This window comes from Lactuca serriola, chromosome 5 (assembly GCF_051521515.1).
Source record: "Lactuca serriola cultivar US96UC23 chromosome 5, Lser_US96UC23_V15, whole genome shotgun sequence".
NCBI lineage: Eukaryota > Viridiplantae > Streptophyta > Magnoliopsida > Asterales > Asteraceae > Lactuca > Lactuca serriola.
In genome coordinates, this window is record NC_136412.1 from 108,911,688 (window position 1) to 108,937,700 (window position 26,013).

General features: G+C 37.9%; 1 pseudogene; it reads left to right on the top strand.

The window, feature by feature from the left end:
* The first annotated feature begins 2,318 nt into the window (after positions 1-2,318).
* LOC145049727 (alcohol dehydrogenase-like 6) lies at positions 2,319-24,668 on the top strand (annotated as a pseudogene).
* Positions 24,669-26,013: the final 1,345 nt, after the last annotated feature.

Sequence of the window (26,013 nt, forward strand, 5' to 3'; positions counted from 1 at the left end):
TGCTGAGAAGATGATTGAAGCGATCGAACGTTTGGGTCACAGTTTCTTCGGCTCCTTGCCTGAATTCTCCAAACTCAGATAAGAGCAAGGTTTGGATAGAGTGTTCAAGATCCTTGTCTGTAGAGTACAATTCACGAAGCCTATCCCAGACTTCCTTTGCTGTCGTGCATGAGCTTACCAACCTAAAAGTGTCGGACTGAAGGGCGAATCTGATCAATCTTAACGCCTTGATATTGCACTGGAATTTATCATTTTCATCTTGCGCAATATCTTTAACATCCTTCAGCAGATCATTGTACTCCTTTTGAGTTTTGATAATCCTCGACGTTGCAGAGTGAGAAAACGGTCCATTGATAATTGCTTCCCATATGAGGTATCCATTATCCTCAGATCCTATAACATAGTCTTCGAAGTGATGCGCCCAGACTTCATAATCATGGGTATATAGAATGGGAATCTTCGTGGTTGAACCAATGCTGTTGGAAATATTGATGGGATTCGATTGCGTCTCGTCCATAATGATCGAATAACCTGTTTAAAGATCAGACTTGTAATAAATCAGATTAGGGCAAAACAATAAATATCAAGATACGTCAATAATGAGATGACGGCTCAATAAATATCAGTAATTGCGGAAAAACCCTAATTGAAACCTTTTCACAGAAAAGAAGTGTATCGATTACACAGCCTCCTACTCTGATACCAATTGATGTGATTAAAACTTAATCTTGAAGATCGATTAGATCTTAAACAGGTAAATAATGATTAAACAGTAAGAACACGAAAATAAAGAACAAGTCAAGAATGAATCAAACGTGTCGAATGATTGTAAAATAACCCTCAGAAGAGCTCAATTAAGAACATCAACTGTAGAGGGTTGGAGGTTTACAAGAACGATGAAAGAAATCTGTAATACTATTGTAATGCTATCAATCGATCTATCAAAACTTCTCAAATCACGAAGCCTATCCCAGACTTCCTTTGCCGTCGTGCATGAGCTTACCAACCTGAAAGTGTCGGACTGAAGGGCGAATCTGATCAATCTTAACGCCTTGATATTGCACTGGAATTTATCATTTTCATCTTGCGCAATATCTTTAACATCCTTCAGCAGATCATTGTACTCCTTTTGAGTTTTGATAATCCTCGACGTTGCAGAGTGAGAAAACGGTCCATTGATAATTGCTTCCCATATGAGGTATCCATTATCCTAAGATCCTATAACATAGTCTTCGAAGTGATGCGCCCAGACTTCATAATCATGGGTATATAGGATGGGAATCTTCGTGGTTGAACCAATGCTGTTGGAAATATTGATGGGATTCGATTGCGCCTCGTCCATAATGATCGAATAACCTGTTTAAAGATCAGACTTGTAATAAATCAGATTAGGGCAAAACAATAAATATCAAGATACGTCAATAATGAGATGAAGACTCAATAAATATCAGTAATTGCGGAAAAACCCTAATTGAAACCTTTTCACAGAAAATAAGTGTATCGATTACACAGCCTCCTACTCTGATACCAATTGATGTGATTAAAACTTAATCTTGAAGATCGATTAGATCTTAAACAGGTAAATAATGATTAAACAGTAAGAACACGAAAATAAAGAACAAGTCAAGAATGAATCAAACGTGTCGAATGATTGTAAAATAACCCTCAGAAGAGATCGATTAAGAACATCAACTGTAGAGGGTTGGAGGTTTACAAGAACGATGAAAGAAATCTGTAATACTATCGTAATGCTATCAATCGATCTATCAAAACTTCTCAAATCATTAACCTAATATGCATGCAAGCATATTCTTATATAGTAAACCTCACGAGCTCACGGTTAGACAGGCCCAAACCGGAGCACAAAATAAATGGACTAACAGTCGAGCCGAATGACGCAACACATAGACGAATCTTCAACCCAACAAGTCTGTTATTTAGAAGTCTATTTGATCCTGATCTGTGTATAATTTGCATGCAAGGCAACCTGTTATAACTGATTTTAGTTTTGGTTTGATATGGATGGAACAGATCTTAGGATAACCAAGGATTTGAGCTATACGGTAGCCTATGAGATATATGTTGTTCTGGGATGAATTGGAGTTATCAGGTAGAGCCTTGGGGAAGGTAGTATTGGGCCCGTACTACTGAAAGCACAGAACCTATACCCGAACGGATGCTAGATCTGGAAGCTCTAAGGAGAACCGGTGTGGGAGGACTCCTTTTTGATTATCTTGATCAATTTGTCGTATTTGGATGGTGGTGACACAATTTGGAGCAGGGGGTTAGGATCAGGATTTGGGTTGGGCGACGGTCCAATGGCCATTGATGAGAGGCTGCGCGAGCTCAAAGCAGCCAAGGTTACGAGGGGCATCCTTGACGCTACCCCAATGATCTTTGGGACATACAAGGAAGGGATGATGGAGATCATGGAGGAGCGGCTCAGGTCATTCAGAGCCAAGATTGTTGCGGGCCAGGTAGGGGCCCGAACTCCCTCATTTTGGGAGTTCAAGGAATGTGGGGCACCAGATTTCTGATGGGTTTTGAGCATTCTAACACTCCTAAGTGTACATGCAACCCTAAATACCTTGGATCTATGTTTTCTCTATTATACATGAAAATATGAACTTTCCAAGGTATTACCCTATCTAGCATACAATACTTGATACTTGGGTAATCAAATGGATAGAATACATACCTTTGTTTGATGTAGCTTGTCTTCATGAAGCTTGAGTGCCTAGTACCCCAAGTGTGACACCTCAAATGGTTCACACAACACCAAATGCACATGGAATGACTTGAGAGAAATGAAACACTCCTTGAAATCGTCTAACCCTCATACACACAATAGTGCACAATTTCTTGAGCCATGGGATTCTTTTATATGGTGGCTATTAGGGTTACACCATGTAACTCATAAATTTACCCATTCCTTATGCTCCATGGTTTTTAACCTCCATGGAGTATCCATGGATCACCTCATGGACTTAGTCCAACATAAGGAATCTTGGATCACAAGCCCACATATATAAGAATGAATGATTTACACAATCAACCCATATATTTAATTAGTCTCCTTTTGATCACTTATTTAATTCCAAATTAATTCTTGATAAATACTAATTTGATAACCTTATTAATATATTAGAAGTTATAATATGTTAACCAACCTTAAGTGTTATTTCTCTCATTATAGTCTATCCAAATGCATGATGCCATGCAACCCAAATGGACCATGCCGGGTCGGGTCAAGTCTTACCAATTATAGTTATGGACTTAGACATTAGTCCAATAGTCTCCCACTTGGATAAGTCTAAAACTATTATTGCGTATGACTTCAAGAACCGACTAGAAATCGTAGCTCTTAAAAGCTTCTGTCGAACTCTGACCTTGTCGATGATCTCTGACCTTTGTCAATGACTTGTCCATTAGATAAGTGATCATATATTTCTCCATTCTAGATATCATATGGACTGAGACATGGATTATAATCATTCTCTCTGTCCATCTGTTGTTTCCCGATTTTCGATTCATAATGACTGACTGATTGAACAGATCAAATCAGTCCTGGCTTGGCCAAGCACTCACATGTATCATCATTAAATCATCGAGGGGCCCACATATATCGCTTTTATCCCGAAGGTAAAAGGAATGGATAAACTTCGACTCATATGGCTTGTTCTACTACTTGTTGAATCATACATAAATGCACGTTTTATAACATCGAGTTACTGAATGCGTTTTCGTGCAATCAATGTACAACCAACTCATAGTAACAACTCATATCTCTAGGTTTGAAGAATATAAGATATTATCGTCTCATGATCACTCGTGATAAAATCCATCAAGTGATTCCAATGAGCGCAGGTTGAATCCAATACTCAGAACTTATGAGCACTCATGAGTGTTGTAGCACAACTTTGTCCACCAACTTGGACCTCTACAAGCCAACCCATGACAGTCTTGATTCATATCTACTTCCAACATATGACCGACTGTGGATGGTTTGAATAACTCTGTCATTCCGGAAGAATAACCTAGTTATTCTGGAAGTGAAACACCTTTTATTTATGACCATACGATTACACATTATTTATTGCATACTGTTTCAGCTATCAACTTTATTCTTGAATTAAACAATAGTTGTTCCATGCTCCGAGCATGTACACTATGCTTTTTTCTAAACAATAGCTTTACCATACACCAAATATGCATTCTATGTTTGTCTATGATCCTTACTTGGTGAAATAAACCAATTGACCAAACATTCAATGATTCTAATTTCACACTCCCTAATTCTTATGGCAAGTGCAGGAATTCCAAATTCATGCCATTTTACCGAAATCTGTTAGATTCTCAACTTTTATGCAATGATTCTCTTGTAATGATTATGCACAAAGTCACAAAGACTTGACAAAAAACATTACATAGCATTCCAAAGGAGATCAACTCCTTGGAAACATCCTTCTTGCATTAAGTTTCCTAATCTTACACAGATTTATTGAACAACTTCCACCAATGGGATCATTTCCACATTCCCTTTTTGACTATCACTTCTAAACAAGATTTGCCGTTTTCAGAATATGTCAATATGGTCCTTCCAACAATTAACACTATACTTCCAACTGTCCCTGAGCAACCAGTCTTTGGTAAACCTTAGATTGTCCTCGACGATTGCTTAATCGTTTTAGTCATATCCAGTTCTAGACCTTTTACTTTCTTAATGCCCCAGGCATTTGGAAAATTTTAGAAAGGATGAATATAGCACATGTAATCGATCCTATATACGAAGCATATGGGACATGATTCATCATGTCTTTCATAAAGACTAAACCAGTCTTTTGCTATAATATTTTCATTTCTATTTACCAAGTTCTCATAATTCAGATTATGAAAAGGGATGCCGTAATCATAATCACATTTTAGAACGCAAATAATGAACCCATATATAGAATTTTCTTATGTTGAGCCATTCCAACATGAAATTCATATATATTTCCTTGACTAAATTTTATTAAAATCTCACTCTAAGCTTTTAGAATTGAAATGAAGTATAATTTCCTCTCCCTTAATTATAGCAAAACAACTTTTCAACCCTTGCAACCTCACAAGTTGAACTTTTGTTTTCTATAATTAACATTGCTAACTTGCAATACTTATCATAATTATCATGCTCCCACTAACATGATGATTATTAGCATAACACTTATGCTCCCACTAGCTTTGATATGTACTCAGAAATCAGCTGGACTTCTAGAAATCAATATTTTATTGACTTTCTTACCAAAGTTCATATTTTTGTTACTAGATTGCTTTGATAAAACTTTATCATAATCATACACCTTATCTTAGATAGCTCACAGGTGTGTCTAAACAATTTTAAGAACTATGAAAAGGGTTTTCGTAATCATAGTCTCAATTGTTTAGACCTTTGCCACTTCTCACAAGTCCAGGTTAGTGTGCTGGTTAACCACACATGCTCCACTAAAGACTTTGAGAATACAAATATCACAATTGCTATCTAGTTAAAATCTACTTATTGAAAGTGTTTCCTCACCATCATTTTCATGAATCAGAGAGAAACCTTGTGACACTTAGATTTAATGGTGTATGTGTTTTTATCCATGTGAATTGTCAAAACCATAGTCACAAGACAAGGATAATGACAAATCCAAATTCATATGGATTGAACTTGTGCAATCTTAACTTTCTTGCCACCTGGCAGCACAAGGGCCTGCCATTGCTTCCAAATTGTTATGCAACCAATTGAGAGCTCTAAAAACTCATATCCAAAGCCTACTTTAATTGGAATAGACACAAAATATGTTAACACGATAGGTTATAAACCTCAAGTCGTGTGCTAGTGAAGAACTTCAGGTTTTATTCTTAATTAGTTCTTGAGGCTTTCAAGACCTTTAAGACTCCCACTATCCTCTTGACATATAAGACTTTCTTTTCAGATATTCAAGAGATAGTGTGGATTCTAATCAAGACAAAGACTTCACACAATTGGCCTTAGTTGGTCTTTGTTTTATCACAACTTACCAATTTCAAATGTATAAGAGTAGAAAACTTTTACTCTTACATTTGACTAGTGTTAAGAAACCTTACTTTAAGATATGTCACTCAACTTACAGTCTTGTAGTATGACTCTAAGACTTGTTTTGGAACGAAGTATGACTCATCTTCTTGATTTGAACACTTCAACAATTCATAGCTCCTCTTCTTAGCTATCAGAATGCACTTAGAGGATGAATTGCGATAAGGTCTCTTAATCATTAAGATGATCATATGACATGATACTAAATTACTCTCCCATCTTTTCAGATTTGAGAAACTTTTATCCTCCTGCCTAATTTGATTCTTCTTATTCATTCTGCCCTACATTGGAACCTTTTCCAATGTCTCAAAATTACACTAAAGCTTGTAAGTATAACCATATTTACTGAGCTTTAGTAAATCATGACGAATAGTCTTATCGATCTTTTGTGGTGGACTTAATCAGTGCACAAGAATGTGTACTCGATCCCTTAGTCCTTCACTTGACTCACATATACATGTGAACAAGGAACTAGTCTTAATTTTCCAAAGATGAAAAATTCTCATTCATCATGCTATACAACTTGAATGATTCCAAGTTTCGGTCCAATTGAAACTTGAGTGATGAGGATCTTTCCTTATTTGGTAAATTTAGACATTACCATAAATGAAAGAATCAATTTCATATTTCCACTCTTGTTATTAATGGAATCATATAAGCAACAATTTTTCCTCAAATGCCATTGTAGGGATATTTTAAAATAAATAAAAACATGATTTTTCTTTTTATTTTAAAAACTTTGCGGAAAAACTATCCTTACAATGCAAAAGAGCATGAAAACTTTGTTGTTATCTATTCCTAAGCAATATATCATAACTCCTAAGAAGAAGCTCAAGAATTCGATCTTCAAACTATGCGATAGAAATCCGTTTACGCAATCAGATTCAGCATATTCTTTCTTTAAGTTTCTTCACTTTACTTTGATTCTTACAAACATCAACATGTGACCCAGTCACATAATGTATCAAGAATCTTAGTATAGAAACTTAGCAGAGTTAGATAGTGGATTTTACCTGACGTAGGGTCAAACTTATTGTCTTTAACATCCTTAGGTAAAATTGGCAGCTTCGCAACTAATGCCCCTTCCTTTGGCAATATAAACATATGGACACCTTGGTAATGGTACCGGTACTATCACAGACTTAGCTTTTCTCTTTACCATTCGGTCAACGGAGTTGACTATGGCTGATCCCTTTCCATTGGGAAGAGAATGCTTTTTCTGGATTTCCAGTGTCTTCATTGTCAATGTCCATAAAGTTTTAGGAAGTTGATCTTAGCAAATAGATAAGATCATTAAGGGTCTTGTCATAGTCTGTTTCATAGGAGTCCTAAAGGAACTCACTATGTGACTTAGAAAGTGATTGGACATCCAACTTTCTCAAGACTTTGACTCCCAACTCTCTCGGCTTTTCAATATGTGACTTCATCTCCAAGATGTGATCACACCTAGACCTTGCCTTGCCAATAGGGCCTGAGTGACCTTGAACTTTGTGGGTTAGGGGGAATAATTGGAGGAGGTGGAGGAAGTGAAGTTCTAAGAGATTTGGGAGGATCATAAATGTCTGAACTAGACATCTTTTGGGAGACATTCAAGATAGTTGATTAAAAGTCCTTAATATAACACCAAATATGAAATATTAAGGCTAGGACCCTACAAACTATTTTATAACTCGGAAGAGGGATGCCGTAATCCAAGCTATAAAATATTTGAAGGTAGGTGAATGACGATTCTCCAATTTCCACCAAGATAAACGAAATGTATTATTAGGTTTTAATTGGTTTTGAAACTGCTAGATTCTTTTGAGATTCATTGAACTTTTCAATGGCATGTTTCAATCTCGAGTGTGCCCTTCAGGTTTTGTGACTGGGATGACGAGGATCACAAAACAAGGTGTGAAGTAACCATGCAAATATACTTGGTACCCTTAATTATTTACCCCTTAATCGATGTGCCAGTTAACCACACACGCTCCACCGATACTATCATAAATATTAAGTTACCGTTTTCCTACCTTGTTAAGTTCAGGTTAGTGTACCGGTTAACCACACATGCTCCACTAACGACTTAAACAAAGTGCAAAGTGTAATTTCATGGGTTAGCATCAAATTCACATTTTCCTAAGTAACTAAGATTGGGTATTAATTAGAGTTTAGTTACTTAGTATTTATCATTAATACTTTTAATGAAGGGAGAATTCTAGGCCTTGTCCTACTCACTACAAGAAAAAGACCCTTTTACGACGCGCAAACCATGACACTCATTGATTTATGTTACGCAAAAGAGAGTGACATTAAAAAAGTATCATCTCTTCAAAAAATTTAAGGATTTAAGTCACGCATAATTGCATGCGCTTAAATTAGTGTCTAATGTAAAAAAAAATTAAAAACACGGAGGGCACATGCGCGTCCTCCATAACTGTCGCTTTATAATTTTTATTGAAATGTGCATTTAGTAGACAAGGGGAAACGAAATCCCCAAAATTTTGAAAACCCGCCTTGTTCTTTTCTAGCTTCTTTCTATCTTTCATCTTCGCAATCGACTCTCCCTCTTTTTTCTCTATTGTGAGAAGTGATGGAAAGAAGGGAGACTGGGATGGATCCGTTGGTGATGATGAACGGAGGTGCTTTCTGGTCAATTTCGGAGATGGCGTTGTCAATTTCGATGGTGGTGTCGACGTACATATGTAAATCCTTAGCAACAAGGAATCAAATCCACCCTTTTTATTCTTGGTATTAAAAATGAGGTTTAAAGGGGTCAAATCTGTATCTTTGATACTTATGTTTACGTCTTGATTTCAGACTGCTTAGATAAGAACAATTAGAGAGATAACGATGGGAGTCATCGGAAATCTAAGTTTTGACCCGCTTCAGTTCTTTAATTATCGAGGTAATGACCTTCTTCTTCCTTTCTTCCCCCAAACCCTAACTTCTTCTCCCTTGATGAATTATAACTTCAATATGCGCTAATATCATAGTCATAGGGATAAAGAACGCTAACTGCTTCTCCACCCCTTTTATTCTTGGATCATTAGCTTCTTCTTCTTTTCTTCCCCCAAACCGTAACCTCTTCTCCCTTGATGAATTATAACTTAAATATTCGCTAACTTCTTCTCCCTCTATCAGCCACAATCCATGTTCTGAACGTTTCGTTCCCAATAACGGTACGTTATCGTTCCGATCCTTGGCGGAAACGTACTTTGGTACGGAAACTCCACGATCCCACTGGATGGCAAAATTGATTGCTGGAACGTGTTTTTAGAGATCGGAATTGGTCCAATATGTGATTAGGATTGCCAATTTTGGTGTTTGGGTCGCCAATTTTGTGTTTTTGGAATGCTGATTTGGTACCCTATTGCCACCGTTTTGTCTAACTGGTCTCAAAATCTACCAGTTTTGCTATTGATTTTTTTCCTTGTATATTAGGATTTGATTGAAGCAACTGGTATGATTGAATTTATTGATTCGGTGGTTACACGTGGAAATTCTCTCAACAGGGCAATTGTTCTGCGGGTAGCTTTCTATGCACCGCGATACGCTTCTTTCAAAGTAGATTAAGGTAATGTTTGTTTATCTTACAATTTCCGGTTCTTTATTTCTCCTCCCCATGCTTTAAATAAAAAAACAGTTTAAAAATTGTACCGTATTTACATCTTTCCGGTCGGCTTTCGTCGCCTCCAATTGGGCCATCTAACGTCGCCGCCTGTCGGGACAGCTGACTTTATTTGGATTGTTCTAATTTGATACCATTGAAATGATGGTCTTCATTGTTAATCCTCTTCCATCGATGCTTAATGGAGGTACTCGTAATGAGAATGAAGGAGAACAACTTCCCCTTTCAATCTGCCATGGTTGTCATCCAGGTCAGCTGATAACTCTTGTTTCCCTTCTCATAACAACTCCTTGCCATCGACTTCTATACCAGAACTCGATTCCAACTTCGGTTCTTTCTTCTACACATATACCTACTATTTGATTTGGTGAACCCTAAGTTCTTGTATATCAACCTCTAATTATATGAAGTTATCCCTTTTCCGTTGAGGTAATTTGAAGATAGTCATTCATACATACTTTTCTTGAATTCTTTTGTTCTTTTAATTAAGTATAATATTATATGTAGCTTTTAATCTTTCAGAAGACATAGGTTGTTGTACATCTGTGAATTCTTTATCACTATGAGGGCAACTTCACTTAAGAGGGTAATTTTAGACATTGGATTCATCAAGTTTGGCCAGATAGATGTTGCAGACAATATGTTTGATGAAATGCCTAAGAGGGAAGTTATCTAATTGGGCTCATTGATAACAGGTTACATCAATAATTGATACTTAGAACAAGCATTAGAATCTATTAAACAAGTGAAGATTGTTGGAGTGCAACCTAATGATCCCTTTTAGGTGATCGTTGTTTTTCCATGTGTGTCTCACCCCAAAACCGAGAACGACGGAAACTTTCTGGGGCGGAGGACGTCATGTAAAGTATCACAACACAGTAATAGTAAACAAGCAAACAACATCATCCATTGCATTAAATATATAATTTTAATACAAGTGTGTTCTGTACAGTTCTAGACACCAAAAATAATGTAAATCAAAATAAAGAGATGAGTCCTGATTTTGCTCCATCTTCTCAAAAGCTGGTCTCGGTACCTATCTACTGTGAACCTGAGAATACAAGTTATTTTGAAAGAGTTTATTAGCATTAAGCTGGTGAGTTCATAAGTATTTTGGTGTCGGTGTTTGTTATCAAAACGTTTGAACAAGGTCTCAAGTGTAAGTTTGTAAAATGTATGTAAATGTTTGTAAGTGTTTGTAAAAGTTTGAATCTCTCATAAAAACCTATATTTTCTATTAAAGTAGCCTTCTACCAAGGCTTAACTGTTTTGTAGGTTCGTTTGTTGTAAAAGTGTGTAATTTCCCAAATGTAACTATCATTAACAAAATATAGTTTGTACATTATTGTTTAAGTGACATAATCACTAAATATATGTAATGGCTAAATTATTGTAGTACTGTAGTGTTGTATTATAGGAACTACTGTTGTACTATCTACCTTAAACCGGATTTATAATAAGGTATCATGTGATTAATTGTATCATACTATCGACTGAGTAATAACGACAAATGTAGGTCGTAAAAAGGTATGACGTTTGGCACCCGCAGACCTGCAGGTCCGGTTGTAGCTAGCAGCAAGGTGTAGGATAGTCAATCCAGTATAGATCTATACGCAAACTCACGATCTCCCTCCAAGAGACTCTAGTTACAACTCGGGCCATGACATTTAAGGCATGCTCCGATACAGTGGATCACATTTATGTAAGTGTATGTGTGTATATGTAATGTATTGTGTCTGTTCTAGTATCGTTGTATATGTTCTCTTTCTAGTATAGTTGTATATGTTTTCCTTCTAGTATAATTGTATATGTTCTTATAGTAATGTAATGTATATGGTTCTCATAGTAATGTAATGTCTATGTTTCTCATAGTACTAAGTACTGGCTCATAAATGAACTGACTCATTAATCTAGTAATAGTATAAGTGTAATCCTGTGTTACCCCAATGGTAACTTACTAATGATGTAACTGATATGCATGAACATGGAAGTACTTTTATGTCTATATATGCACATATGATATATAATTAATATTGAAACGACCTTCGGACGGCTACCCGACATCCCACCAGACCACATCCAAATCGAGGAAAAGGAAATAGGGCGGATGGCCTTCCTAAGCCTTTTAAACATTTCTTATATATCTGTACATATATGGACATGCAAATTATAAGAAGTATATTAAAGTTTAAATAAAAGTATTTGATAAGTAAAAGAGTTTGTAAAACATTTTGAAGTAATGATAAACAGTTTGGACAGTGATAAAATCATTGGTTTTATAGTTATTAAGCACATGTGATTGATGTAATAATTATAAGTATTCAACTTATATTCCCCCTCATAAAAGCATTTAGAACATTTAAAAGTATTTCAAAGGTTAATTAGAGGGGTATGAACTCACCTGTAGTGAGTGGTTCTGATGACAATGTTGGATTTGATGTTAGGTGTCAAGTGGTGACTTGAGTACACACGCTAATCCTATTAAGCATATATTATTATACATATATGATTATAATTAGTATTATGAACGACTAATTTATGATTTTGGGACCACCTTAGGGACTAGTAAACACTTATAATGAATTGTTATAATCATATATGATTGTATGAGGGTTTATAAGGCTATACAAGAGGGTGTATGGCCAAAATACACACTATATGTGTGTGTGCGGCCAGGTGTGTGGCCAGCACATGTGTGCGGCCCTGTGTGCGGCCATGTGTGCTGCCAGATGGTGTGAGGCCGCGCACTCCATGTGTTGGAGTGTTTGGCTTGGTTTTCATTCCTACACTTCGAGTTTACCCTTTTTAACACTCCTACCTTGATTATAACAAATTTAGAACGCTTCATTAGGCTCTAAAGGGTACTACCATATAGTAAAATAAGTCTAATATTTGAAAGAATTAAAGAGTGTATGCGAGAAGTTTTTCGGGTTGTCACATCATCCCCCCGTTAGTGGGAATTTCGTCCCGAAATTTGAGTTTAAGTTACTAGATTATTACAAATAACTAAGTAAAAAGATGAGGATATTTCAGTTTCATCTGATCCTCTCGCTCCCATGTAAATTCCGGTCCTCACTTGGCGTTCCAGCGAACCTTCACAATCGGGATGCGGATTTGTTTCGTCTGTTTGACTTCACGGTCCATGACCTCTACAGGTTCTTCCACGAAGTTGAGGCTCTCGTTGATCTCGATCTCATCGAGTGGGATTACAAGAGTCTCGTCGGACAGACACTTTTTCATGCTAGAAACGTGGAAGGTAGAATGTACGTTACGAAGTTCGTTCGGTAGATTGAGTTTGTAAGCTATTGGGCCGATTCTTGCGAGAATCTCGAAAGGCCCAATGTTCCTTGGATTCAGCTTTCCACGCTTTCTGAAGCGTATCAAGCCCTTCCAGGGTGAGACCTTCAATAGGACACGGTCACCCACCTGGAATTCCAACGGTTTTCTATGTTTATCGGCGTAGCTTTTCTGTCGGTCTCTGGAGGCTTTCAATCGTTCGCGGATCTGAACGATCTTCTTTCTCGTTTCCCGAATGATTTCCGGGCCTGTGAGAGTACTGTCAGAAGTTTGCCGCTTAGGCAACTGGGTGTCACCCACTTCAGCCCAACACACAGGGGATCTGCATTTCTGGCCGTAGAGGGCTTCAAATGGGGCAGCCTTGATGCTCGTGTGATAACGATTATTGTAGGAAAATTCGACAAGGGGTAAGTGAGTATCCCATGCCTTTCCAAAGTCAATCACACAGGCTCTCAGCATATCTTCTAGTGTTTGAATGGTCCTCTCACTTTGCCCGTCGGTCTGAATGTTGCAACGATTGCCAGAATCTTGAGGTAAATCTACTATCTCTATCGGAGATAATGGATATAGGAACACCATGCAGTCGCACGATTTCCCTAATGTATGTTCTCGTAAGTTTCTCCATCTTATCAGTTTCCTTGATAGGTAGGAAGTGTGCAGACTTGGTCAATCTATCGACGATGACCCATATGGTATCAAGTCCACCCGTTGTCTTGGGCAACTTGGTTATGAAGTCCATAGTGATCCGCTCCCACTTCCATTCTGGGATCTCTGGTTGTTGCAGCAAACCAGAAGGTTTCTGGTACTCGACCTTAACCTTTGCACAAGTAAGGCATTTACTTACGAAGGTAGCAATCTCTGCTTTCATGTTAGGCCACCAGTATAACTTCTTAAGATCCGGATACATTTTATCTGAACCTGGGTGGACGGAATATCGAGTGTTGTGTGCCTCGGTCATGACCAAGTTTCGGAACCCACCGTGTTTCGGGGTCCAGATGCGGTCCATGAAATATAGGGCTCTGTCACCCTTGGCTTCTAAGTTCTTATCCATTCCTCTGAGGGATTCATTCGCCATATGTTCTGGTTTCATAGCTTCAAGTTGAGCCGCCTGAATTTTTTTAGACAAGTGCGAATGGATAGTCATTGTCAACGACTTGACTCTTCGACTAGAATATTCCTTCCGACTTAGGGCGTCCGCTACTACGTTGGCTTTACCCGGATGATAACGAATGTCGCATTCGTAGTCATTGAGTAGCTCGACCCACCGTCGTTGATGCATGTTGAGCTCCTTCTGATCGAATATGTGTTGTAAACTCTTGTGGTCAGTAAAAATAATGCTTTTTGTACCATACAAGTAATGTCTCCAGATCTTCAGGGAAAACACAACTGCACCCAGCTCAAGATCGTGTGTGGTGTAGTTGACTTCGTGTGTCTTCAGCTGTCTCGAGGCATAGGCGATAACTTTACCTCGTTGCATCAGGACACAACCGAGCCCTTGATTCGACGCATCGCAATAGACCACAAAGTCTTCTATCCCTTCGGGTAGGGATAGTATTGGTGCGGTGCACAAGGCTCGCTTGAGCGTTTGAAATGCTCGCTCTTGTTTCTCTTCCCAGTCAATGGCCACGCCCTTCTGGGTCAGTGTTGTAAGAGGTTTTGCAATACTGGAGAAGTTCTGTATGAATCTGCGGTAGTAGCCAGCTAGACCTATAAATTGACGAATTTATGTAGGCGTCTTTGGTGTTGACCAATTCTCAATAGCTTTAATTTTGGATGGATCCACGTGGATTCCCTCTTCACATAACACATGTCCTAAGAATTCAACTCTTCGGATCCAAAATTCGCACTTCGAGAACTTCGCATAGAGTTTTTCCATTCGTAACGTTCTTAAAATTTGTCGTAGGTGATTGCCATGCTCTTCCTTACTCCGGGAGTAGATCAGAATGTCATCGATGAAAACAATTACGAACTGATCCAAGTAGGGTCGGCATACTCGATTCATCAGATCCATGAAAACTGCTGGCGCATTGGTCAGTCTGAATGGCATCACCACGAACTCATAGTGTCCGTAACGAGTTCGAAAGGCTGTCTTCGGAACATCCTCCTCTAGCACTCGTAACTGGTGATATCCGGATCTCAGATCAATTTTGGTAAAATAATTCGCCCCTTGGAGTTGGTCGAATAAATCGTCAATGTGAGGCAGAGGGTAACGATTTTTGACCGTCAGTTTGTTGAGTTCCCTGTAGTCGATACACATACGGAATGATCTGTATTTCTTCTTAACGAACAAGACCAGTGCTCCCCAAGGCGAGAAACTCGGTCTTATAAAGCCTTTGCTGAGAAGTTCGTTAAGTTGCCCAGATAATTCCTGCATCTCTGCTGGTGCTAATCGGTAGGGCGACTTGGCTACTGGGGTAGCTCCTGGGACTAAGTCGATTCTAAATTCGACCTTCCGTTGCGGAGGTAATCCTGGTAGCTCTTTTGGGAAAATGTCGGGGAAGTCGCTCACTACTGGAATGTTCTTTAGTTCTTTCGTTTCGAGGCTCGTATCGACAACGTGAGCAAGGAATGCACGATATTCCTTACGTAGATATTTCTGTGCTTGAATACTAGAGATAATACGAAGACTTGTACTGGGTTTGTCGCCGTAGACAATAAGAGTTTCGTTAGACGGGAGGTTTAGACGGACTGCTTTCTCGAAGCACATGATGTCGGCGCAATGAAGACTCAACCAATCCATGCTGATGATAACATCGAAGCTTTTTGTTGAAACCGGCATGAGGTCGATTGGAAATGAATGGTTATCTAGAGTTAGGTTGCATCCTAAGTATATGCTCCTAGTGCTTTCAGTTTTCCCATTAGCCATTTCTACCGTGAATTGTTCTTTAAGTGCGTGCGGTTGATGTTTAAGTATGTGAGCAAATTTATGGTTCACGAAGCTTCGCTCCGCTCCACTATCGAACATAATACATGCATAGGAGTTATCGAGAAGGAAGGTACCAGTCACCACCATCGAGTCAGCAACCGCTTCCCCATGGCTTATTGCCAGTACTCTCCCCGATCCACTTGTATTCTTTGCTCTGGGGCAGTCCCTCTTGTAGTAGCCCGCTTCACCACATCCATAGCAGGTTGGGCTCGCGCCTGAGCCAGGGAATTGAGTGATCGGTCTTGCCGGAGACCTACAGAAATGGAAAGTGTGTCCTTTCTTGTCGCAATTAGAACACTGCATTTCACGGCAGGGGCCGTTGTGCTGGAAGTTGCATTTGTTGCACTTAGGCAAACTTCCAGCATACTTCTTCACCGGAGCAGTAGCAGTAGTAGGGGTTATCGCAGCATGTACAGCCACAATTTGTTGCTTTTTGGCAGCTTGCTGCTTCTTCTTGTGATCCCAGGACTTCTGCTTAGAGTCAGCGGGTTTGGAGGGTTCTGGGACGGCTTGGGTTGTTGTCGTTGTTGGGGATTGGATCCATGGTCGATGAGTCGCTGTGCCAGCCGCTTGGCATTGTCGAAAGTAGTAGGGTTTGATGATAGAACATTTCCTTGGTACGGAGGCACCAGCCCCCAGATGTACCTTTCGATCTTTTTCCCTTCAGTGGGAACCATATTGGGGCAGAGAGCCACCAGTTCACTGAACCTGGCGGTATAAGCGACTATGTTGGAGCCCTTCACGGTTAGGCCCAACAGTTCTTGCTCCAATTTCTGGATTTCGCCTCTCGGGCAATACTCCTCAATCATGAGGTCTTTCATTGTTTCCCAGCCCATATCGTTGGCTCCGACGAGGGTTAGAGCTTTAACGTGGCTGTTCCACCACGTCAGGGCTTTTCCTTCAAAGGTACAAGCGGCATATTTAACCTTGCTCGCCGTAGGGCATGAACAAATTTCGAAGACCGATTCAGTCTTCTCGAATCATTGCGAGAGGGCAATGACTCCGCCGGTTCCATAAAAGGACTTCGGCTTACAGTTGGTGAAATCCTTGTAGGAGCATCCTCTCGTGCGCACATGGATCTCAGCATGAGTAGATTCAACAGGGGTTCCACCTTGGCTGTTGTTAGTTGAGTGATATTGAGCCATGGCAGTTGCTACTGCCGCAACCACTGCAGCATTCAGAGCCGCAGTATCGATGACCGGAGGAGGTGGAGGTGGAGGAGTTGCAGGGTTACGTCTTGTTGACTTACGAGGAGGCATCTTTCAGCTATAAGTGTATAAAGACAGATACAATGGTAAGAATCAATTGTAAGCAAGTTGAGAATGACACATGGACTAAATAGCCATAGTCCCACAGTTGAATGAGTGTACGAATTGAATCCATAATAGGGAAGAATAGTAGGAAAACGCAAGTGTAAATATTTTCTCACAGGTTAGTTAGCTGTCAATATTACTGGTATTATTGATGTAATGTGTTCAGGGAAAAATTGACCTAACAGTAGGTCTTACATCATACCATATGGAAAAGTTTGACAGTTACTAAATTCCTAGTTAGCGTACTAAAAGTTAGGAATATTTTACAGACAAGCGTTACTAAAAGCCCAGATACTAAAGGCTATTCCTTAATCAAAAGACAAAGATGTACTAGACATCTTCTAACGACGACGGGAATTCCTAGGGTCAATTCTCATATCTGCCAATTGACGAACCACTTCTCGGAGGTGTCGTTCGTGAGCTCTTTGGCGAACTCGAAGTTTTGCGACTTCGGTGGTCAATTGATGTTGCAGTGCGTCATTGGATCTCCTCGTCCTTTTGAGTGCTTCTTCCAGATGTCGAATGCGGACGGTATTAACGCCTGAGTTGGCATCAATTTACATGACTCGGTCGATGGCTGCTCGACCTTATTCGACGTTTCGAGCAATTCTACGGACCATGACGGCAGAGCTCTATCCGCAGAACCACCTTCGCTAACGTTGTAAAAGATTCGGTCCCCAAAGTAAGGTAAGGGTTGACCTTGTTCATCGCTCCAGCGATTCAAGTTGTTTACCCACAAGGGAGTGGGACCTGGAAAAGCTTGTTGGGGATCGTTGTTTGGGGCTTGACCTATGGGAGGTAGATTGTTAACTTCGGGTTCCGAGTCAGAACCATCAGAAAAGCCTTCACCTTCATGATCATCCAAAGGAATCGGGTGATCATCTTCCGGTTCCTCTTCCAGCCATCCTGCATTGCCGTGGTTGGGGAACTACGGGTCGCCATGATGAAATCCAGCCATGATATCTACACGAGAAAGGGGATATAAGAATCTTATGAAATTTGACGTACTACTAAGATAATTATAAGATGATCTTCATCAGTTATGTCAATACTTGTGTGGTGTATACCAGTTATATGAAATTAGAGTAGGATAGCCATTCGAATAAGTGTCCCTAACTCCAAATCCACAACCAAACAAGGAACAGGAAGTGAGGCAAAGGTCACAGATTCTGAGTCTATAACACCTAAATTTCATATAACCTTAGCGTATACACTTAACAATTATTGACCTACTTGATAGAGATCTTTTTAATTCTCAGGTATGTAATTATAGTAACCCAAAATACTCTTATAGTATTTTAGACTTATGTTATGTTCTAATGTTCTTGTCGTAGTAGTGTTGGTAAGTTTTTAGACTTGTTAAGATATCACAACCATTCTAGGGCATATACTAATCACTCCTCGGACTAGCATAGTTGACCAGGCTATGCCATTCCCAAGACCAACTATACATCCCCGAGCTTACCTGTGATATTTAACAATCGTAATACTTTTGTTCTTGTCATTGCGACACTGATTTTAGTATGAACGCAGCCTAGTATACTTAATTAAATGTTTTGGTATTTAATGTATAGACTCTTGGTCAGAGTGTTTTTATCCCAAATGGGTTTATAGTTAGTATATCTTTTATGGGTTGATATACTCAATTCACTATAAACAATGCTCTGATACCAATCTGTCACACCCCAAAACCGAGAACGACGGAAACGTTCTGGGGCGGAGGACGTCATGTAAAGTATCACAACACAGTAATAGTAAACAAGCAAACAACATCATCCATTGCATTAAATATATAATTTTAATACAAGTGTGTTCTGTACAGTTCTAGACACCAAAAATAATGTAAATCAAAATAAAGAGATGAGTCCTGATTTCGCTCCATCTTCTCAAAAGCTGGTCTCGGTACCTGTCTACTGTGAACCTGAGAATACAAGTTATTTTGAAAGAGTTTATCAGCATTAAACTGGTGAGTTCATAAGTATTTTGGTGTCAGTGTTTGTTATCAAAACGTTTGAACAAGGTCTCAAGTGTAAGTTTGTAAAATGTATGTAAATGTTTGTAAGTGTTTGTAAAAGTTTGAATCTCTCAGAAAAACCTATATTTTCTATTAAAGTAGCCTTCTACCAAGGCTTAACTGTTTTGTAGGTTCGTTTGTTGTAAAAGTGTGTAATTTCCCAAATGTAACTATCATTAACAAAATATAGTTTGTACATTAATGTTTAAGTGACATAATCACTAAATATATGTAATGGGTAAATTATTGTAGTACTGTAGTGTTGTATTATAGGAACTATTGATGTACTATCTACCTTAAACCGGATTTATAATAAGGTATCATGTGATTAATTGTACCATACTATCGACTGAGTAATAACGACAAATGTAGGTCGTAAAAAGGTATGACGTTTGGCACCCGCAGACCTGCAGGTCCGGCTATAGCTAGCAGCAAGGTGTAGGATAGTCAATCCAGTATAGATCTATACGCAAACTCATGATCTCCCTCCAAGAGACTCTAGTTACAACTCGGGCCATGACATTTAAGGCATGCTCCGATACTGTGGATCACATTTATGTAAGTGTGTGTATGTATATGTAATGTATTGTTCCTGTTCTAGTATTGTTGTATATGTTCTCCTTCTAGTATAGTTGTATATGTTTTTCTTCTAGTATAGTTGTATATGTTATCATAGTAATGTAATGTATATGTTTCTCATAGTAATGTAATGTATATGTTTCTCATAGTACTAAGTACTGGCTCATAAATGAACTGACTCATTAATCTAGTAATAGTATAAGTGTAATCCTGTGTTACCCCAATGGTAACTTACTAATGATGTAACTGATACGCATGAATATGGAAGTACTTTTATGTCTATATATGCACATATGATATATAATTAATATTGAAACGATCTTCGGACGGCTACCCGACATCCCACCAGACCACATCCAAATCGAGGAAAAGGAAATAGGGCGGATGGCCTTCCTAAGCCTTTTAAACATTTCTTATATATCTGTACATATATGGACATGCAAATTATAAGAAGTATATTAAAGTTTAAATAAAAGTATTTGATAAGTAAAAGAGTTTGTAAAACATTTTGAAGTAATGATAAACAGTTTGGACAGTGATAAAATCATTGGTTTTATAGTTATTAATCACATGTGATTGATGTAATAACTATAAGTATTCGACTTGTATTCCCCCCCCCCCTATAAAAGCATTTAGAACATGTAAAAGTATTTCAAAGGTTAATTAAAGGGGTATGAACTCACCTGTAGTGAGTGGTTCTGATGACAATGTTGGATTTGATGCTAGGTGTCAAGTGGTGACTTGAGTACACACGCGAATCCTATTAAGCATATATTATACATATATGATTATAATTAGTATTATGAACGACTAATTTATGATTTTGGGACCACCTTAGGGACTAGTAAACACTTATAATGAAGTGTTATAATCATATATGATTGTATGAGGGTTTATAAGGCTATACAAGAGGGTGTATGGCCAAAATACACACTATATGTGTGTCTGCGGCCAGGTGTGTGGCCAGCACATGTGTGCGGCCCTGTGTGCGGCCATGTGTGCTGCCAGATGGTGTGTGCTGCCAGAACATGGTGTTCTTGGTGTTCTTGGTACCTTTTTATGAAGATCTTCAAGGAGAATGGATGATACTTGAGAGGATTTCGTGTTCTATGTTTGAAGAAGTGAAAGAAGTGTTCAAAAATGACTAAGTATGGTATATATAGGTGGAGTGTGTGGTTGGGAAGGGTGTGAGGCCGCAAACACAAGTGTGTGGCTGCACACTCAAGTGTGTGGCCGCACACTCCATGTGTTGGAGTGCTTGGCCCGGTTTTGATTCCTACACTTCGAGTTAACCCTTTTTAACACTCCTACCTTGATTATAACACATTTAGAACACTTCATTAGGCTCTAAAGGGTACTACCATATAGTAAAATAAGTCTAATATTGTAAAGAATTGAAGAGTGTATGCGAGAAGTTTTTCGGGTTGTCACATCATCCCCCCGTTAGAGGGAATTTCGTCCCGAAATTTGAGTTTAAGTTACTAGATTATTACAAATAACTAAGTAAAAAGATGAGGATATTTCAGTTTCATCTGATCCTCTCGCTCCCATGTAAATTCCGGTCCTCGCTTGGCGTTCTAGCGAACCTTCATAATCAGGATGTGACTTTGTTTCGTCTGTTTGACTTCACGGTCCATGACCTCTACAGGTTCTTCCACGAAGTTGAGGCTCTCGTTGATCTCGATCTCGTCGAGTGGGATTACAAGAGTCTCGTCGGACAGACACTTTTTCAAGTTAGAAACGTGGAAGGTAGAATGTACGTTACGAAGTTTGTTCGGTAGATTGAGTTTGTAAGCTACTGGGCCGATTCTTGCGAGAATCTCGAAAGGCCCAATGTACCTTGGATTCAGCTTTCCACGCTTTCCAAAGCGTATCAAGCCCTTCCAGGGTGAGACCTTCAATAGGACACGGTCACCCACCTGGAATTCCAACGGTTTTCTACGTTTATCGGCGTAGCTTTTCTGTCGGTCTCTGGAGGCTTTCAATCGTTCGCGGATCTGAACGATCTTCTCCGTCGTTTCCCGAATGATTTCCGGGCCTGTGAGAGTACTGTCAGAAGTTTGCCCCTTAGCCAACTGGGTGTCACCCACTTCAGCCCAGCACAGAAGGGATCTGCATTTCCGGCCGTAGAGGGCTTCAAATGGGACAGCCTTGATGCTCGTGTGATAACTGTTATTGTAGGAAAATTCGACAAGGGGTAAGTGATTATCCCATGCCTTGTTTCTTTTATATGTAGGGCCCATATGGTGGTATAGGGGCATCAAGATATTGCTACAAATAACAATGTAGAATTGTAGCTTATATATATATATATATATATATATATATATTTTTTATTGTGAAATGTTAGGAATTGTGCAGCTGGAAAAATATTTGGAATACCACTTCGTGGAACACATTCCCAGGCTTTTGTTAGCTCATTTATGGTTAGTATTATAAATAACGTTTTTTTATTCAATTAAAAAGTTCTTATTACATTTTTTTTATTTTTTGATGTTGGTGCTTCTCAGACCTAGTTAAGCAAAATAAAGGTAAGAAATTTTCATTTTTCATTATTTATATAATTATATGTCATATTTTTAATAACTCTATTTTTTTTATATGTTTCAGAGGCTAAGTATATTGATGGGTGTTTTTGGTGAAACTAATAAGAGTGAATTAGCTGCTTTTATTTTATATGCTTTAGCCTTTCCTGACAATTTTCTAGCTCTTGTAGACACATGTGATGTAAGTTATTATTATTATTATCATTAGTTGTTTACATTACCAATTATAATTTGGTTGGATTCAGGAACAGCATGTAAACAAACTTTGTAAAACATAAATTTGCATTATTTGCTTATTATTATTATTATTTTTATCATTGTTTTTATCATAATTCAGTTGTTAATTCTGGATGTGCTGTAAAAATGACCAAAACTCCCCTCTAGAAAAAGTTTGCCTCCTCAGTTGTGGAACAGCAGCAGGTAAACAAACTTTGTAAAACATAAATTTGCATAATTGATCCCTCAAGTTTCAAAGTTGCAAATTTGGTCCTTTTTTGTGGTTTTTGTCCCTTCTCAAAATGAAAAAGACTATTTTTCCCTTGTGATATATATCTATATATATATATATATATATATATATATATATATATATATATATATATATATATATATATATATATATATAATTGCAAATTTGGTCCTTTTGGCATACTTTTGTTGTGATTTTGGTCCCTCCTCAACTTGAAAAAGACTATTTTGCTCTTCTGATCTCTTTTCTAGATAATTTGAAATAAAGGACCCCTCTTTTTAGTCATTTGAAAAGAAAATCCAAAAGAAATTATGTAAGGGCAAAATAGTCTTTTCAAGTTGGAACAGGATCAAAAACCGCAACAAAAGTACACCAAATTTGAAATTTTGAAACTTGAAGGACAAAAACCAAAGAAAAAGGCAAACCACAGGGACCAATTTTGCATTTTTCATAAATAAGAAAATTTTGAAAATAAATATTGTAAATAGAATTGTTTTTATAGGTTTGGGTGCAACTTGGAGTGTTTCTGATGTTTCTAAAGTATCAACAGTTGCGATTTTTGGTTTGGGAACTGTCTGTAAGTATCTAAACCTATTTTTATATCATTTTTATTGGTTAATTGAAATGTCAATCGATTAGGTTGCACAAGGTGCTAAAATAAGGGGCGCATCTACAATAATTGGGGTGGACACTAATCCTGAAATGAAAGAGAAAGGTAATAACACACTATTTATTTTCATAACAAGTGCTAAATCTAACAAGTCTTTCTTGGTGTGATTAGTATAAAAATTGTTTATTAATAATGATTTTTGTTATTTGTGCAGCAAAAGCTTTTGGAGTAACAGATTTCATCAACCCAAATGACATTGATGAGACAGTTCAACAGGTACACTAGTACTATGTTAATAAATACTCCAATAATAAGATTAATAAGGATAATATAGTTGATTTCTTATATTTATGATTTCAGGCTATCAAGCGACTTACAGACGGTGGTGTAGAATATTCATTTGAATGCATTGGAGACACTGAGATGATAAATACAGCTTTGCATTCTTGCTGTGATGTAACCTAACTAACTCCTTTCTTAATCTCTTAATCTTTAAAAGGTAAAAAAGATAATTATTTTTGTCATTAATTATTAGGGGTGGGGTGTGACAGTTACTCTTGGGGTTCCTAAGACAAACCCAAATGTAGCATGTCATTATGGATTATTTATTACTGGAAGAACACTAAAAGGGTCTCTTTTTAGAGGATGGAAACCAAAATTAGATATTCCCAGGTAATAAGTACACTTATTTCAAACGATGTAAGTCTCCTACGTTGCAATTTATATAAAATTAATAGTTTCAACATTTTATCATAATTTTATAATTAAAAATGTTTATAATACGTGTGTCCACCTTATCAGAACCATGCACCACCATGCTTTAAGGAAGAAGTTACAAACTTTTCATCTAATTTAAAGGTATGGTAGAATCACACGGTTAATAAACCCGTATACTATTAAAATATACATATAATGCTAAAATATACATATTTCATCCAGTGTCTGTTAGGTTTATTCATACTGCAACGTACTACCGTACTACCACAGCTATCCCAGGATTATCATACCATAGCTTGATATAGGTTGGAAGTAGTATTACATCTTATTTTGCTAAAATTACTTATTTTCCCTTAGCCTTGATCTTATCTTTTTTGTTGTTACAAGCTTTGGATATTTAGAGAAGCCTTAACCCAAATATGGATATTGAGATAAGCCTTGATGTTATCTTTTTTGTTGTTACAGGCTTTGGTGCCACTGTTGTTGAAAAGTCTTGTGTCTGCCCCTCAAGTAATACTTGGATGCTATCTTATTTAGCATATATAGATGTAACCGTTGTCCTTTTAATGTGTTAAGAACCAAGTTTTATTCAGTTAAGTTATCTATAGCACCAACCAATATTTTTCCTCTGTTTTTTCTTGTTTCTGCTGTTCTAATCCCTCTTTTCTTCTCCCCTAGTTCTTCTGTTTTTCTTTGGTGAACAAGGTATAGTTACAACTGCGAATATCACTGATTACATATTCAACAGAAGTACTGCTATTAAAATTGAGAAACCTTTTACAAATGCTGAAAAGAGTCATAAAATCTTGATACTCCTTATAAACTCGTTATTGAAGAATAGTTGTTGATGTTATGAATTTGAAATCAATTGTCTTTAAGATTTTAGGGTTTATAGGAATAATTTGATTATTTTAAAAATGAAAATCTTATTTGGAAAATTGGATCGTTACACTTCAATCTGAACAGGCGTTCCAACCTTTACTACACTTATCTTCTATAAACTCCAAGACTTGTATTGTGGTTTGGCATACTTCATTTACAAATAAAAGAGCATCCGATTAACTGCACTGTCTGACATCAAAGACTTCTCAATTTTCTCAAAACACCGAAAGAGAAATGCCCTTGGTGTGATGGGAAAAATCAAATTGAGATTCCACATCGTTCTTAAGATCAAATGAGATCGAGGGCTCCATCCAGTAGGTGCTCGGATCGTCAATTGCATCTTCCTGAATGTGTTCCATTGTCCAAGGAGGAAATAATGACTTCTGAGTTTCAAGCATAAGCTTCGCATTCGTAGCATCATCTTCCTCCGCCTCTAATTTCTTCCAAAGAGCTTGGAGATCATCTAGCTCTTTGTCTTGTTTTTCCACGGCAATCCTTTCAGATTCAGTCATTTTTGGATTTATCCTTAGTTTTATCTTCCAAGATACCTTTGCCTTTGTCTTTGTCTATTCCAAAACTAGATGCTACATTACCCTTCTATTTTGTTTCAGTGTTTGGCTGTTGATCCTTTGTCTCTCCATTGTTACGAAAAAGCCCCGCTTCCCGAAACACCTATAATCTGATTAACCTTAATAAAAACCGGTTGAAACTTTTCCGATAATTGTTGTCGAACTGAGACAGTGAACAAAGAGTCACGAGTCTCAACAAGCCTCATCAGGTAGTCGTTGACTTTAGAAATGCACCCTTTGATTAAAGAACACTCTTCTTCAAGGTTGGGTTTGGACTGGGTAGCATTTTTCAACTTTTCAGAAGGAACCTTAGCCTTCTGAGTTTTCTCAGCTAAATCATCCATTATCTTATTTTCTGCTGCCAAGTCTGCTTGTAGCTTT